The 18,399-nt window shown below is 51.7% G+C and overlaps 1 protein-coding gene across 4 annotated transcripts in view; it reads left to right on the plus strand.

Moving 5' to 3' along the window:
- VPS13C (vacuolar protein sorting 13 homolog C) overlaps positions 1-18,399 on the plus strand; it is a 5,236,720-nt gene that overhangs the window by 4,670,392 nt on the left and 547,929 nt on the right. The window lies entirely within an intron of this gene.

Here is an 18,399-nt window from a genome sequence, read left to right on the forward strand (position 1 = left end):
GGGTAAGAGCAGTCTGCAGTAATCAGTGGCAATACAGCATGAACGCCAATCTCATCAGTGTTTATCGTTGTCTGCTTTGCACATCCATTGAGCCACTGAGCCTGTGATGAGATGGGTGTGCCCCAGTGGCTTCTGCCACCAATCCTGCAAGGGCACTGTGTGACCTGACCTAGATCTGCTAGACCTGTATCACAGGCAAACTGTAGATAGACGCAAGGTGAGATAATTAATTTGCATGAAGTTGCCTTGCGCCTTTGAAGTAAATGTTGCTTCCTCAAGCAAATAAAATACATATTCGGAAGGATTGCTCAGGGGCAACACACTTACTTTGGAAAGAAGAGGATGCAGTGCAACACAGACTCAGTTCCTGTTCCAGTGCTTAGAAGCTGGGGAGGCTGGCATAAAGCAAGATCTACAGGATCAAAGAAAATAATAAAATGGGCCTTTTCTAGGGGTGATGTCCTTGAGCTGCTGCTGCTGTTTACATTTTAAAATAAAATAATTTTAGCTGCTCCCGCTTATCACCTAGTTACTGTGACAGAAAAGGTTTTTTATGACTTTCAGACTGACCTGCAACACACCCTTCCCCTCTATCCCCCATCTAACAAAAAAACTGTGGGTTACTTACCAAATAAGCAAAACAGAAGGTTGATGGCTGGAAGGTTTCAAATCATTCATACCCATTGGCACAGCTCTGGGCAACCCTCCAGACCATCGTATTTCTGGTTGGACTTATGTTGGTCTGTTGATGTTTCCAGTCTGCAGCCAGACACTTGGCAGGCACTAGATGTTTTAGCTTTGTGCCTTAGGCCTTTTCGAGATGCTCTGTTTCTTTGCAGTTCAGCCCAAGTGATGTACAATAGTCCAGGTTGTTGAGTTGGATGTCTGCTTACATTCAGCGCCATTTGGTAATATGGACCTATACACACTGATTTTAACGCTACATATGGTGATCCATTCTTGTATGAAATGTATATCGTATTTCAATGGATTGCCTTTCTCCCGTAGAGTTCTCATTTCATAGATTACCCATCCAGCTTCGCTGCTTCAGAAACATTTTTGACAGAGGGCGTAGTGGACATCGACTCGGCCGATGATCATCTATCTGTCTTGCTAGGTGCTCCATAGTCTGCTCCAAACATGACGTTAAGCGTCGTATATATACTCTGTCACTGCGCCCAGACCTCAGTTCCTTTTTTTTGCGTGTTTGACAAGCTGCTTTAGGAATAAGTTCAAGTCTTCGACTCTATAATCAACATCTACGTCCGAAACTCTTTTTCCTCGATGTAAGATGTCCATTGCCCGGGTTTCGGGTTTCAAACTGTGTACGGACTGCCACACCAAAATGTATGTTACTGACCATCATGAATTATGCCTCTGGTGCCTCGGCACGGGTGATGACACCAGAGATTTACAAGGCAGTCGGCTTAGAGCGAGCTTTGCAGCCCGATCACACAAAGATTTCGGTTTTATTTTTGGAGCACGAATCATACCCCTCTATGCGTTGTGCTCCAAAATGCAACCAAAATCTTTGTGTGATCGGGCAGCAAAGCTCCCTCTATGCCGACTGCCTTCTAAATCTCTGATGTGGTCGACGGTCCGGTCCTCGGAGGCTGAGACCGAGGGGGTTACCCCCAAAAAAGAACATCGGCAAAAGAAGAAACAATCCCAATCGAGAAGCCACTCTTCCCCGTCCCGCAGGAAGAAGAGGCGCCACCGCCATCATTGGGACTCTGCATCGTCCCGGAAGGAGGTAAGCTATCCGCTGGGCCTACCACTCGACAGGAGTGTGAGAATTTCAAAACCTCCATGCTAGACATGTTTAGGAAATATTCCGCTGCAGGCACCAGTTTCCCCCCCAAGCAGCAGGCCTCAGAGCCAATAGTAACGCTCAGCGTTACCGACCCCTCATGACCCCCATTGCCAACGCCATCGACGTCAGGAAAACCTTGGAGCTTGACGCCAAAGGAGTCGTTGAGGCCCTAGATGCGGGGTTCTTCCTGCGCATTTCAAGATGCATACTTTTCGGCGTCACAGCCTCAGTCAATGTCGACAGCCACACTATCTGTGCCAAAGGACTATACCTTTGGCGCCGACGCTCGGCGAGAAATCTTTTGCCACTCTTTCAGGCTACGATTTTTGACCAGGGAGATGTTGACACCATTTTCATGGAAACAGGTGGCGTTGACTATTTCGATGAACAGACTCAACTTCTGGAACTAGCACGGGGGTTTTACGGGGTCAGCGGTTTGAATACTTCACCAGACCTAGAGTTCCAGCAAAGCCAACCCTCTACACATAACCATGTCAAGTTCAGGGCATTGGTGGAAAGGGTGATTGACACTTTGGGTTTGCAATCTTTAGCAGTGTCAGTACCAGGGTTATTGGACGAAGTTCCAGTTACAGAACACAACATGCCTCTGAATCCGGCGATTGCCTATCCTGTGACCTCTCTGTGGCTGCATCCCTGCTTCATTCCCCCAGTCAGCTCCACCATGCCTGGAAAGTATAGGCCGGCAAGAGAGAACCCTTCATTCCTCTCCTCTCACCTTTCCCCAGAAGGGCTTGTCATTCAAGCTGCTACGGTCTCATCCAGATCAGCGTATTCCACTTCCAATCTGCCGCCCAACAGAGAAGCTTAGAAAATTCATGCCACAGCAAAAACGGTTTTTACATCAGACAGCATGGCTCTCAAGGCCACAGACCTGGCTAGCGGTTTTACCAAATACCCCTTCGGCCTCTGGACAGCAGAGGAGAATACTGTGCTTTACATCCCTGAGAGGGAGATGCGTGAGGGATTCTTACAGCTGGTGGAGGATGGGAAAGAAGTGGCCAGGCAGTCGCTGCAAACAGACCTTGAACGTCTGCTTGCATTCACAGCAATTTGACAATATGGATCTATACACACAGATATTAAAGGTACATATGGTGATCCATTCTTGTATGAAATGTATATCACATTAGGGAAATCCTAACCATATTTTTCGTAGTGTACTTCGGAACAATGCTATTTGATGCGACTTCCTGTTTTGTCAAGGGGTGAAAGGTCGTGTTCATGCCACTCCTGCGCCTCGGAGCTGTTGACCCTGTCACAGAACTGTATGCAAAGTTATGTTATTTTATGAGTTGTGTAGTAATGTAACAGACACAGGAACCCTCCATAAGTAGCATTTTCTGTAAAGTCATGAATTGACGCGACTCACGGATGATGGTTTGAGGGACAGTGTTTTTGAGGTGTGGGTGGGCAACTTTTTTTTTTGGTTGTCCAGGCCTATTTCTTGTCCCAGTCCGACCCTGGAGGGAGAGCAAGATCGAGAGACAGGATGAGAGAGAGAGAAAGAGGGTGAAAAAGAGAGAGAGGGCTGCAGAAAGACAGATGAAATTTAACAGGTGCGAAGTAAGAATGGTACAAGAAATATAATGAATAGGAGCGAGCACAAAGCAAGAGAATGTGAGTGTGCAGAAAGCAAGAGATTGAATGAGTGGAGGTGGAGATCAAGGGGAAGGGAAAGAACAAGGTATATAGAAAGATGGTTAGATAGGGTGGGACCGAGAGACCAGCACACCAGAGAGAGAGGCAGAGCTATAGAGTTTGCACATGTGGTATATAACTCAGTCATCCAGTCCATGCTTTATTCTTTGCCTGCTGGAACAATTAATCTTGCTGGGAAGGAAACACCAGGACTGGATCACCTACTCATGGATGGCACACAACTGCAGTGCTCTGGAAAAGGCGACTAACCAAGAGTAAATACAAAGCATGAAGTGAAAATATAGCAGACCAAAAGGAGGAGAAAGGAGAGAATGGGTGGGAGAGAAGAGAGAGAACAAAAGGGAGTGAAGCAGAAAGAACGTGAGGATGTTAAGAAAGAATCTAAGGGAGGATAATCCAAGCGACTGTAAGAAAGAGTGGGTGAAGAGCAAGAATGGAGGACAAAGAGAACCAAGAGACTGCACGAAAGGGACAGCAGAAGTGTAGGGATAAAGGGAAGTAACTAAACAAAATGTAAAGTCCAGGTGGGAGGAAAGGGGTGATAGGAAACAAACAGGAAGTAGCAACAAAGACAGAAGACACTAAATAGTAAGGCAATGAAGGCGAAGAATTATCAAGAATGAAAGAGGGGTGACGGTGCTGCCCCATCTCCACCATTTATAATCTTTTTCTAGGTAAAGTGGTGAACCCTGATCTCAAAATAGGAAGTGGACTGGAAGTGGGACATTGTTAGGGAGAATTCTCATTTCATGGCTAATTTCCCTTACCTAGCGAGTCCCCCAGCAGCTTTGCTGGATCTCTGGAGTTGTTTCTTTCCACTTGGTAAGAGTGTGAGCTTCTCGCCCACTCTTACCCATGTTTTGCTATGTGTCTTTTACCTGTTTTTTATGAATGTGGGCTCTGGAGTACACCACTTCAGTGGCCCCCTTCTTTTGTGTGTTACACAGCACCTTCAGTGCAGGGACATAGGGTTGTCGTGCAGACTCCCCCCTCCACCCCCCCACCCCCACCCCAACACCATTTCTGAGGATGACTACGGTCCCACAGAAAAGGGTAAAGTTTCCATTAACTTTACTTAGTCAATTTAACCACAGATCCAGTACACCCGATCTTACATCGAGTACTGGAACGGTTAACTCTTAGCCCTTTTTATCTGTACCTCCTAGAGCATTGTTTTGCTCTTTTAACATTTAGTATTGGCTGGTGGCAGTGGTATCTATCCTATACTTTCCTACCGCGGTTATCTTATATAAACATCTTAACATTGTAGGCTATTGTATCAGCCTCGAACTTAAACCCGCTTGACCAAATACTTTTTTTTTCGCTCCGGTGCGATTTAGTCGCCATTTCTTTTTGTTAAAATCCTTGTGTTTTACTTTGCGCGGCAAACCAGGTTTGCCTTCTTTGTTCACTGTCTTTTGGTGGGCTTCTGCCAAGAAGCCCTCCTCTAGGCGCCTGGCTGTCTAGATGGGCTGAATGTGAGGGAGGGGTGTAGTCACCCCCCTGCACAGGGTATCCTAGGAAACCCAAGTCGCACTTTTTCATGATTGGCTGAGGCGGTTGTCCGGGCTGGACAACCCCCCTGCTGTGTGATTGACAGCCAGGCTGTGTGAATGGGGGATTTTCGCAAGGAACCGAAGAGAAGCAGAGGAAAGGTCGACTGCTGCAACTATCCCGTACCGGTGAAGCCCTGCTGCAGTCCTGAGCTATCTACCCTTCAACGACTAAGAGGAGATCCACTCCGGAGTCTTCTTCCCTTGAGCCTGGTGGGGATAACCAGCTCGTCTTCTTCAGTCAGAGGAATCCCTTCGTGGGCGAAATCGCTGCACACTGCTGTAGTGGTCCGCATAGCCACCTGAGGAGCCTCTCCTGTTTTTAAGGAGCATACCTTTTATTCAGCGTCGCTGCTGCCGGCCTAATCCCTGTGTGGTGCAGACCCCCTCATCGTCCTTCTTCATGCCGAAGCTCAAGGAATCGTGGGTCTGCAGGAAACTACCAGAACAACTGCCGTGGCACCAGCTTCATCCTTTGAGAAAGGTGCTGTGTCCTGCTTGAGGAATTTGGGTGAATCCCTATTTCTCTTCCTTAAGGCTTGTCCTTACTTTTCCCTCCTTCTTATAACTTTTGCTTCCGAACATTGACAATATCAAAGTACTCTTGGCTACGTTGAATCGTGAACTGTCCGACTGTGTGATCCTCGACAATAGGCACCCGGTGTCACATGACCCTGGCTCCGGCCCTTTGACTCTTGAACTCCTGTCTGAGTGTTCTTCGATTCTGTCTGCCTAAATATAATATTGCCTATGATTTTTGCCCCCAACTCCCTCTGGATATCTCGGGTGCTAAGTGTCTTTTGGCCCCGGTAACATTTCTTGTCGCGGATACGCATTTATTTAGTAGACCGAACTGTCAAAAAGTGATTGCAATTTTATTCACAGTAACGTGTCTTGTTTCATAACACTGGTCCGTTCAAACACAGGGTACTTTCCTTGATTTATACCGTACAAAGTGAATTGGTTAGTTGTAGTGTATTTTATGTGTGGTTTTGAATTTAATAGAAGTGTTGTGTTTATGACAGATGGTTTAAAAATAAATGTACTTATATTTTTCTACCTGAAACCTTGAGTCAGTGTTTGTTTGAGTCACAGTAATTGTGGTCCCTTTGTGTAATCTCTGCTACTGCTCATATACTAAAAGCCTGGCTGCTCTGCTACTGCTACCACTATAACTTAGTAGTACAGGCTTGTACCAAAGGTAAAACTTGTATTGCCTCTTGTAGTCTTAATTGTGTGTAGTGGTCCCTAAGAGCACTGCACAGGATCCTGCCTAACAGACATATGTAGGCCCTTCGAAGAGAATCGATCAGGGACGTCATTTCACCAAAATGCAAGTGGCAGAGGAAGTGATATCACATGACCCTTGACCTCTGATGACATCATAGGAAGTGATGGTATTTGACCGCACCCAAGTAACATCACAGGAAGTGATGGCAAACAACCGTTTACCCCTTGACAAAACAGGAAGCGGCATCACATAGCATTGTTCATCAGTACACTCAGAAAAGGAGAAATTACTCACCGTAATGTTTTTTCTATGGATTCTTCTCCCACAGATTTCTCCTCTCATCTCATGGATATCTCATCCAGCTTTGCTGTTTTAGACATTTGTTTTCGACAGGGGGTGCAGTGGACCTCAGCTCATCAGTCTTGTTCGGTGCTCGATAATCAGCTCCGGACGTGAGGTTAGGCGTTGTGTATATATACTCTGTCACTACGCCCCAAACCTTAGTTTACCCCTTTTTTTCCAAACTCGCCACGCTTCATAGGAAAACAGAGAATATGCATACCAATCGGCCACTTTCTGAGCTGGGGCGGACGGGAGGGGAGATGAGGAATCTGCAGGAGAAGAATCCGTAGAAAGAACATTACGGTAAGTAATTTCTCCTTCAATGGATTGCCTTTCTCCCACAGATTCCTGATATGATCGACTCCCAAAGCAGTGGGGAAAAGGAGGCGGTCAGAAAGTTATACCAACAGATTTTGCAGCACCGTCCTGCCAAATCGAGCATCAGCTGGGCGGCCAACATCTAAACTATTGTGTTTAGTAAAGGTATGAAGTGAAGACCATGTTGCTGCACAACAAATATCCCTAACAGGGACCCCCATTTGAAGGCCAGTTGATGCAGCCACCCCTCTAGTTGAGTGTGCCCTGAAGCCCGACGGCAGCTCCCTGCCTGCGGATTGGTAACACTCTGCTATGCAGAACAAGATCCAACGGGACAATGTTTGTTTCATTATTGCCAAACCTTTACGAGCTAAAGAGAAGACTACGAAGAGTTTGTCAGTTTTCCTGAACTCAGACGTCCTTGCAACATAGAAGCTTAGGGCCCTCTTGGGATTAAGCCGATGGAAATGTTCCTCTTCCTAAGAAGGGGCGCGATGGCGCATAGAAAACTGGGAGCTCTATGGCCTGCACAGATGAAATTTGGACACTACCTTTGGGAAAGATCCAGGTCTTACTCTGAGAGAGACTTTCTCCCGATAAAGAAAAAATGCAGGAAAGGCTAGCAACTCAATAACCCGCCTAGCAGATGTTATTGTGACGCAAAAGCCATCTTTAGAGAAAGTAGTAACAAAGAGCAAGTGTGCATGGGCTCGAAAGGAGCCGCCATCAAAAGTATCAAAACCAATCTGGGACAACAAAGGGAGTTGGTGGAAACTTATTTACAAGGCCCTTCAGGAATTGTGGCATTACCGGGATTGTAAAATAGGCACCCTGATCCAGGGACCTCTTCAACACAGACAAGGCCATCAAATATCCTTTGACTGTGGTGAAGACTGAAGGCCTGCTGAGGCCAGTGACAGAAGGAACTCCAACACTGTAGTGTTGGGGCAAGAGATAGGGTCAATCTCGTGCTCACTGCATCACGACTAAAATCTTCTCCACCTGCACGCGTACAAAGATCTTGTATATGGTCTGCGTGCAGCCAGCAACACCTCAAGCACCTCCTCAGAGAGGTCCCAGTCATCACTCTCTCAAGAGCCACACATGTAGGTTGAGGGACTCCAGGCTCGGGTGTAGCACTCGGCCCTTCGACTGGGTTAGAAGATCCGTCCGCTAAGGCAACCGAAGAGGTAGGCAGATGGTTAGATCCAGGAGATCTGAGCACCATGTTCTCCTCGGGGCAATCAGGATGATGGCTGCTCGAAACCTCTTGAGCCTCCTGAGAACCCAAGGGATGACTGGAATCGGAGGGAAGTCGTAATGGAGAGGAAAGTTCCAATCCACAAGAAGCACGACCCATAGCGCGCTCTTTGCTGGGAATATCCGTGAGCAAAACTGTCTGCACTTCCTGTTGCACTCCATGGAAAAGAGATCCACCGTTGAGGTACCCCAGCGAGAGAAGACCTCCTCTAGGACTTGCTGGTACATGTCCCACTCGTGTGAGACAGTGCTCTGCCTGCTCAGAGCATCTGGCAAACTGTTCTCTGTCCCCGTCAGATGAACTGCTGAGACTGATATCCGGTTCTCCATTATCCAGAACCACAGATGCATCGCCTCTCTCCAGAGGTGGCGGGAGTGCACGCCACCTTGCTTATTCAGGTAGTGCATGGCCACTGTGTTGTTCATCAGAATCAGGACAAGCCTCCCCTTCAGAGACGGAGCGAACGCCCTCAGGGCTAACCTGATGGCTCTCAATTCCAGCCTGTTGATGTGCCACCTGGCTTCTGTTGCTGACAAAAGGCCGTTCACCTGCAAGTCCTCTCATTGAAAACCCAAACTCTTCAGAGATGCATCCGTAGCCCTCAAGCCTGAGGCCAAGGAGGCTAGAAGGGTTCCTCTGCCATTAGATTGTTGCGGTCTGTCCCCCAGTTGAGGTTGTTGACCACTCGGCTGGACACCTTGAGGGGATCCGAAAGGGCTCTGAGGTACTGTGATCATTGACCCCTTATGAGCCAATGTAGAGATCTCATGTGTAGCCTGGCTTCTGGCAATAGAAAATTACAGCAGGCCATGAGACCTAAGAGGCGGAGGAAGGAAGCTGCTGTTAATGTGGCGTGGTTCCGGGCAAGTTGACCATCTGTGCCAAGCTGTTGACTCTCTCCACGGGAGGGAATGCCTTCCCTACCCCGTTTCTAGGACTGCTCCAATGAATTGGAGCCTTTGCACTGGCGTCACATGGGACTTCAAGTTCAAAGGGAAATCCATCCTCTGCTGTAGCTGGCAGGTATCCTCCAGATGAGTCTAAACCTGCCCTGTGGACTTGCCTCAGATCAACCAGTCATCCAGGTATGGAAATATGTGGACCACAGATCTCCTTAGGTGAGCTGCGACTACCGCCATGAGTTTGGTAAAGATCCTTGGAGGAGTGGTCAGGCCAAAGGGATGCACCTTGAACTGGTAGTGCTTGTCCCCTATGAGGAACCGCAGGAACTTCCTATGCTTTCGATGAATCGGCACCTGGAAATAAGTGTCCTGCAGATCTATTGACACCAGCCAGTCCTGAAGTTCGAGAGCGTGGAGAATTTCTCTCAACATCACCATCCTGAACTTGTCTTTCCTCAGGAACTTGTTAAAGGCCCTAGGGTCCATAATGGCACAGCAATCCCCTCCCTTATTAGGCACCAGGAAGTCCTGGGAATACCAACCCGATCCTCTCTGCTCGGTCGGTACCTCTTCCATGGCACCCTTCAACCACAGGGCTCTCAGTTCTTCCTGGAGCTCCTATCCCGGCTGGATTGGAGGAGATGGGTGTCTCTGCAGTCGTATTCTTAAGAAGGGCTGACAGTAACCCTACCAAACTAGCTGTAGTGCCCTGGCATCAGAGGTGATCTCCTGCCACTGGGGCCAATGCTCTGCCAACCGTCCACCAACGGATAAGATGTGGGAGGGGAAATCAAAGCGGCTTAGGAGGCTGGGTCGTCCCCGCTGCTGTTGCTGCTTGTTGGCCCTTAGAAGCCTCCCTGCCCCTTCCTTGGCACGAGCAATGCTTCTGCCTTTGCCTGGCTGGAGGGAACCTGCGCTCTTCTGCCATAAGGTGCATATCGCCTGTAGCCTCTGGTGCTGAGGGCGAAGCTGAAGACCGGTTTGGCCGGCTGTGCAGCCAGGTCTCATGATCTTGCAGTGATTTTCGATTCCTTACATTTCTCCAAGGATTCATCTGCTTTCTGGCGAAACAGGAATTCCCCCTCGAAGGACATGTCCAGTAACTTGTTTCGGATACTAGGCGCAAAGCCTAATACATCAAATGGGCCTGCCTCCACAGCGTAATAGCCAGTGCCATTGAACGGCCCACACAGTTTTTTTTGCAGCCCCATGGTTGAAATGTTTTGGGTCAGGCAGATGAAGTTAGCGGGAGTGTTTCCCCAATGCATTATGGTATTTTTAGTTCCAGGGTTGCGTAATCCTGGTTCTGTTAGCACGCGCCTCGGCCGTGCCTTCCGGCACTGAGTGGGAGAATGCCACGGGAGGAGAGGAGGAGGTTACTGTGCCGGCCTGCAGCAGATTGGCGGTAATTCCCCTATACTAAACCCTTCTGCTGGCCCCCTAAGCCTCCGCCTGTATACTGCTACATCTGTCTATGGTAAACATTGTGGAACAGCCACTCTAACACGTACAACTCATTGCTAAACTCCCAAACTAGCCCAGGGCGATTTGCACATACACACATGCAAGCATTAGGACCGCAACAGTTACCTGTATTTTCGGGGTAGTGAGGGGAGGGGGTTTCGGATGCCAGTTTGGAATGAATGCCAGCTAGGGCCATGGAGCAACTCAAGGCAGCCCCCCCAGCATGGATTACCAAGCAGTCTGGTCTCGCACTGCAAGCCATCCCGTGCCCCCTTCAATCCCCCCAGGCGTTCCACCTACCTAATCAATCGACTCAAACTGGTAGCCTACACATCACTGCTACATCCGAGGGAGCATTGATTCTCCAGCATGGGGTCTGGCATGGATTCACATGCTCATGAATATTCCCCGTCGTCAGGCTGGGAATCCTCGGTAAAGAAAAAATCAGTATCAGTTTTGTTCCTGATCTGTCCTTCCTAGTAGTAACCAATCACTGATCTCTGCGTCATACTGACCACAGCCAATGACTGCCCTCTACCTAAGCCCCGCCTCTGGCAGCCATCTTCAGATTTTTACCGCACGTTCGAGTGTTGGGAGTCCTCGTGCTTAGCTCTCGAGCTTTTACTGCGTGTTTCACGCTTTTTCAGGTGAATTTTCACATTTTTTCGGTTAATCGAGCCTCAAGCTCCACCGTTTCTACTCCCGTTAACGGCTACCCGTTGCAGGATTTTCCTATGCCCCTCAAGGGTGAAGATTTCGTCCAATCAACTTCTTGGAGAATTCCAGAAGATTTGCGGCCTACTTCGAGATGGCCCAGGATGCGAGTTTGTCGCCCGGACCCAAGCTGTTTCGCAGCTGCCCTGGATGCGGGCTGCAGAATGTGTTTAAGGAAGACGAACATTTGCGATGCCTCTACTTTCTTCATGGGGACAAGACTCATGTAGAGAAGGACTGCCAGTTCTGCAAGAACTTGTCGGAGCGGACCATGAGGGACCGTCGATCCCGTCTCGCAAGCTGGTTGGAGAAGGGCTCGACGGGTGAGAAGAAGAAAGGGTCCGAGCGGGCTTCTAAGTCCTGTGCGGGCGCCCCGGCGACGGGGGCCCAACACCAGGCCAAGCGCCAGGAGTCCGCTGGCTCCGGGAGCGCCGAAAGGTCGGGCTCTTCGATCGCCAGGCAGAGCGCACCTTCCCCAGTGCCGTCAACCACGAGCCAACGCTCCGGTTCGGGGAAGAGAAAGTCTGAGACCCCGGGTAAGCTTCGGGAGAAGCCCCGTCCGATCTCGGAAGAGGGGGAGCGAGGTGTCGCCCCTCCCCCGAAGGAGAAGGCCCGGGACGCACCTAAGGTGGTGAAGGCCCCTACCCAGCAGGCGAAGGCCTCTATCGAGGCTATCACGGCGACTCTTGCCAAGCCGGCAGAGACACCGCCAGCGGAGACTGCCTCCGGGACTAGAGTTTCCCTGCCGCCAAGGAGGGACTCCTCTTTTCAGCCCATCGTTGTGGCCGCCATGATGGAAGAAGCGAGGGGGGGCACGGTGCCCTCCTCGAGCTCTGAGTCAGCCTCGGAGGAGGAACTGACCGAGGCCGTGAAGAACCTCGAAGTCCAACGGGCGGCTTTCGAGAAGGTTCGATCCCGTCAGGTAGATCCTCGGGAGATAATCGAGGAAGACGACGATGGTGAGGAAGAGCGGCCTTCCCTTGCAGCACAGCCGGATCCTAGGCCTCAGGATGGCTCGGCGCCCATTTTGTCTGCCATCCAGTCCTTATGTTCTGAGATAAGGACGAGATTCCCGCGTCCCAGGCCGTAGGACCCGCAACCTGGCCCGTCGGGAAGTCCTCCGAACAAACGACGGAGGACCCAACCCTCTCCTCCGCTCGCCCCCGTAAGGCCTACAGTTCCCTCCTCATCCTCCCACGAGTCGGGAGATGACGGTGCGTTGGGCTCGACGACGGGTTCCGAGGGCGACGGCGACGACGACGGAACGGGTCTCCCGTCGCACGGGCCTCGCCGCCCGACGAGATTGGCTCATTCCACGCCATGATCACCAGGGTGTCCGAATTGTTCCAGCTCTGCCCGGAGGAGCAGAAAAAGGAAGGTATCCTCTATCAGCGCCGGGAGGCCAAGAGGAAGACGGTCATCGCGGTGCCCCTAATCGATGACATCTGGGAGGAGGAGGGCCTGTCGGTTCTCAAAAACCCCTCCACGGCACCAGCCAAACGGGACCGGTACGAGAAGAGGTACCGGGTCCCCGAAACCGCTCCCCTGTGCCTCAGGGCCCAGCCAACGCCAGACTCGGTGGTCTCGGCGGCAGCGAAGAAGAAAGCGGCGGGGTCAGGAGCCTCGACGTCGAATTCCCCGCCGGACGGCGAGGGAAAGAAGTTGGACGCCATGGGGCGGCGGGTCATTTCGTCGGCGGCGACGACGATCAAAGCGGCCAACGCCCTGGCGATCGTGGCCCGTTAGAACCCGCAACCTGGCCCGTCGGGAAGTCCTCCCGACAAACGACGGAGGACCCAACCCTCTCCTCCGCTCGCCCCCGTAAGGCCTACAGTTCCCTCCTCATCCTCCCACGAGTCGGGAGATGACGGGGCGTTGGGCGCGAGGACGGGTTCCGAGGGCGACGGCGACGGAACGGGTCTCCCGTCGCACGGGCCTCGCCGCCCGACGAGATTGGCTCATTCCACGCCATGATCGCCAGGGCGTCCGAATTGTTCCAGCTCTGCCCGGAGGAGCAGAAAAAGGAAGGTTTCCTCTATCAGCGCCGGAATGCCAAGAGGAAGACGGTCATCGCGGTGCCCCTAATCGATGACATCTGGGAGGAGGGCCTGTCGGTTCTCAAAAACCCCTCCACGGCACCAGCCAAACGGGACCGGTACGAGAAGAAGTACCGGGTCCCCGAAACCGCTCCCCTGTGCCTCAGGGCCCAGCCAACGCCAGACTCGGTGGTCTCGGCGGCGGCGAAGAAGAAAGCGGCGGGGTCAGGAGCCTTGACGTCGAATTCCCCGCCGGACGGCGAGGGAAAGAAGTTGGACGCCATGGGGCGGCGGGTCATTTCGTCGGCGGCGACGACGATCAAAGCGGCCAACGCCCTGGCGATCGTGGCCCGTTAGAACAGGGAGCTCTGGTTTAAGCTGGCCCCCATATTGGACTTCCTGCCGGACGACAAGAGGTCCGAGGCCCTGGAAATACTGCAAGAGGGCGAGGTGGCGTCGGACCACGCCATAACGGTGGCAACCGATATTGCCGATACCGGGTTCCGCCAGCTGGGCAACGGTGTTTGCCTACGACGACGGGGTTGGCTCCGGGCGACCGACTTCCATTAGGACGTCCAGACCAGGGTGTTGGACATGCCGTTCGACGGCAGCAATTTGTTCGGGAAGGCGGCGGAGGAGTCCCTCCAAGCCATAAAAACGGACATGGAGACGGCCGCGCCCTAAGTGCCCTTCAGCAACGACGGCCCTTTCGGAGCTCCGGAGGCAGACAGGGTGCCTCCAAGGGATCCAGCGGTGGCTCGTCGTCCTACCACCAGGCGGCACGCTCCTCCTCTCAGGAGGCCTACAGGGGTCGCGGCAAGCAGGGAGCGCCTCGCCGCCATCGGCAAGGTGGCCAGGGCTGCAAGGCCACCACCTCCAAGCAGGGCGGCAAGGCCACCACCTCCAAGCAGGACTGAACCGGCTGTGGTCTCGGGCCCCCACCGAAGCACCCCGGTGGGAGGCCGGCTGACGAATTTCGTCGGCGTGTGGAAGTCCATCTCCACCGACCGTTGGGTGCTGGATACCCTAGCAAGAGGACACTCTATCGAATTCCTGAAGAAGTGCCCTCACGTTCCACCCGTGGCCAGGAAGGAAAATCACGTCCCGCAACTGCTGTTGGAAGTACGGGCGATGCTCAGGAAAGGCGCCATCGAGCTTGTCCCAAAGAGGCTCCGGGGCTCCGGGGTGTACTCAAGATACTTCCTCGTCAGGAAGAAGACGGGCGGCTGGCGCCCCATCCTGGACCTTCGTCGTTTGAACAAATACATCAGATCACAAAAGTTCAGGATGGTCACCCTGCAGCACGTACTGGGACAGCTGGAGGAAGGCGACTTTCTATCGTCGTTGGACCTGGAGGATGCTTACTTCCACGTTCCCATCCTCAAAAGTCACCGAAAGTTCCTCAGGTTCGTCGTCCAGGGACGCCACTACCAATTCAGAGCACTGCCGTTCGGATTGAAGTCGGCCCCCAGGGTCTTTGCCAAGTGCCTAGCACCAGTGGCGGTGCGGCTGCGCCTACAGGGGATTCACGTCTACCCCTACCTGGACGACTGGCTCATCCGCTCAAGGACGAGGGAACTCGCCGTCGAACACACTGCAAGAACCGTCCAGCTACTCACACACCTGGGATTCGCCATAAACTACCCGAAGTCCCACCTGGTGCCGTCGCAGGTGGCCCTGTTTCTGGGAGCGAAGCTCGATACAGTGAGGCGCCTGGCGGCCCCGTCGGAAGAACGGACGAAGACCATTCTAGGCAAAGTGCAGCGCCTGCTAGCCACGGACGTGGCCACGGTGAGGTCAGTGGTGGGGCGTTCGGGCGCACCTCACGGCGGGCAAGGACTTTCAGACGCCGGCGTACCAGGAGACGGTGACGACGGACGCCTCCCTGGAAGGTTGGGGCGCCCACACCGGAGATCTCCACGCAAGAGGCCTCTGGCTCCCGGAGGAGAGGCCCCTGCACATCAACGTCCTGGAACTCCGAGCCGTGTTCTGGGCTCTCAAGTCGTTCCTCCCGTCGCTCAAGGGCAAGGTGGTGCGGATCTTCACAGACAACACCACGACAATGTTTTACATACGGAAGCAGGGAGGCACCAGATCCCCAGCCCTATCCAAGGAGGCACAGGATCTGTGGCACTGGGCGGTCGCCCAGGGGATGTTCCTGGTTCCCTTTCACCTGGCAGGAGAAAGCAACACCATCGCCGACTCGCTCAGCAGGGAGCTGCGCGCGTGTCACGAGTGGGAACTGCGCCAGGATCAGGTGGATCAACTCTTCCGACGATGGGGCAAACCCCAAATCGACCTGTTCGCAACAGCGACGAACTCGAAGTGCAAGAGGTTCGCCAGCAGGTTTCCCCGGCCGAGAAGCATGGGCGATGCGTTCTTGTTCCCCTGGGACGGCCTATACCTGTATGCGTTCCCTCCGTTGCCATTGCTGCTTCGACTCATCAGCCAGCTCAAGAGGTCCCGGTGTAGGATGATCCTCGTCGCACCGGCGTGGCCGAGGCAGATCTGGTTCCCGGACCTTCTGGACTTGTCAACGTCCCCTCCCATCAAGCTGTAGGCGGATGCGGACCTTCTCTCCAGAGAAGGAGGCATCATCTTCCACCACGACCCGGCGTCGCTGAACCTGCAGGCTTGGCTCCTGCAGCGCTAGAGTTTGGAGGCTACGATATACCGGCCGATTGCAGAGAGGTTCTTGCAAAGGCCAGGGCGTCCTCGACTCTCAAATGCTACGGTCACAAGTGGAAGAGGTTCTCTATCTGGTGCCGAGCACAGAAGATCAACCCCCTACGGATTACGGCCCCTCAGGTGCTGCCGTACCTGCTATCGCTGGCAAAGGCTGGGCTAGCCCATGCCTCCATTAAGATTCATCTGGCGGCGATCTCCAGATATACCAGAACCACAGGACGGACGTCCCTGTGGTCCCATCGACTGGTGAAAGAGTTTATGAAAGGACTGTTCCGGTCGTTCCCGCCGGTGAAAGCCCCGGCCCCGACGTGGGAACTTAACATGGTGCAACATGGTGCTGACTAGGCTCATGGGGCCCCCATTCGAGCCGATGCACTCCGCACCAATGAAGTTTGTGTCGTGGAAGACTGCGTTCCTGGTGGCCATTACCTCCGCACGACGAGTGGGAGAGATCCAGGCCCTATCCTGCAAAGCACCGTACTTGACTTTCCACGCCTCGAGGGTGGTGCTTAGGACGCACCCCTCCTTTATGCCCAAGGTGCCGTCGGACTTCCATCTTAACGAGCCCCTGGTGTTACCTGTCTTCTTCCCATCTCCTTCGTCGCCGGCCGAAAGGACTTTGCACTCGCTGGATGTGGCTAGAGCACTGAAGTTCTATGTGGACCGCACGAAGAGTTTTCGGAGGACATCACAGCTGTTTGTGAACTTTGGACCTGTGAATCAAGGGAAGGCTCTTTCGAAGTCTTCTATTTCCAGATAGCTCTCCGGCTGCATCATGCACTGCCACCGGTTGGCTAACCGACCGCTGCCAGGCCGTCCGAGAGCCCATTCGACCAGAGCGATCGCTGCTACTACGGCGTTCCTATCTGGTGTGCCCCTGCTGGACATCTGCAGGGCAGCTACGTGGAGGTCGACGCAACCTTCTTAAGTGAATTCCTATCTCTAAAATCCATGTGTCTTCCATGTAATCCAAAATAACTCCCCTCATGATCTCATCACTTGAGCACTATGCATTGATTGTGGGACGACACGCTATTAATCCTAATAGTCTAGCATTGGGGAGCTAGTACTTTACCTTCATTCTATATTTGTAGTACCAGATACTTGAGGACTATTGTCCAACATCTGTTAGATAATCAATAATGCAGAATATATATAAATCAGTGTCTTGCCATACAACATTCTATGATTGGCAAGTATCTGGATGTTGCATCCCCTTACCTTCCTAACTGTATGGTTTCTGTAGATCCTGTGGGCTGTTTCCCTCTAGCTCCTTGAATGGCAGGAATGTTTCCAGAACCTAGAAAATCGTGATATATAACCCCATAACCAATTCTGCTCTAACCACATTCTACATGACCCTGCTGGGTCTTTCATTTAATTACAGATGAGTGTCAAAAGAGGAGACAATCCCTCTAATTTACCCACATTAACTCCAAGTTCTTCACAAAAATTATTGATTAGGGAATCAGGATCCCTCTGGTTAGTCCAAATATCATGGGCCTTAAATGAAAATAGACTCAAAAACAGGTGAGGTCTATCACCTACCTATACCGTGCTCCCAATAGCATTATCCATAAATCTGCAGTGATCTACTCTGAGCAACTGAGCCAGAGCAGACCACGTCTTTAAGTAATGGGTTCTGTAGCCGCGCGCATGGGTGCTGTGCACTTGCACCTCCATGCTGCGCACGGGTTTAATTGAGACACTATTCTCACTTGTTTCGATAAGCGTGCATGCGTCATGTGGGAACATTGATCCCCTACACATGCTCTATGTCGCGTGAATAGAGACACTACTCTTCCACGCAACTATCTCGTAAAATAAGGCTGTCGGCTCACCTGAACCTATGGCTACACGAAAACAGGGATCACAACTATCCCTGAATATATACTTGACAATCAACTTAAATTGAAAACATGTTTTGATTATTCAAACTATGAGCCAGTGCTCTCCACCCACATGATCACTGGGCTATAAATTGGGCTATGGCTATTCAATCAAGGTTGAATTGTTCCCAAATTCAATTTCTGACCTACAACTGGTGCAGATTACCTCTAAAATAAGTGTGCCAAAAGCTTGCACCCTCATTCATTTTAGATTTGTGTATTTAGAGAATGGAATTTCAAGTCATTGTCAAACTTTGTTGACTGAGCCTTCTAGGCGTACTCCCTTTGCTAATGGGCTATACCCATAATTCTCTAATCAATCTTGTACTGTATGACAGGTTTCTATTACTCCATTCGAAAAAAATAAATTCAATTATTATTAGTATAGAAATTAAAATAGCACTTTCACAACCTGCTATGGGTTACCCATAACATCTCCTATATGAACCCCAAAAGACTTAGGGCCTCATCACGACTTGGGCGGTAACACCTGCGCTAATAGCGCCAG

This window comes from Ambystoma mexicanum, chromosome 11 (assembly GCF_040938575.1).
Source record: "Ambystoma mexicanum isolate Mex_15411 chromosome 11, UKY_AmexF1_1, whole genome shotgun sequence".
Taxonomy (NCBI): Eukaryota; Metazoa; Chordata; class Amphibia; order Caudata; family Ambystomatidae; genus Ambystoma; species Ambystoma mexicanum.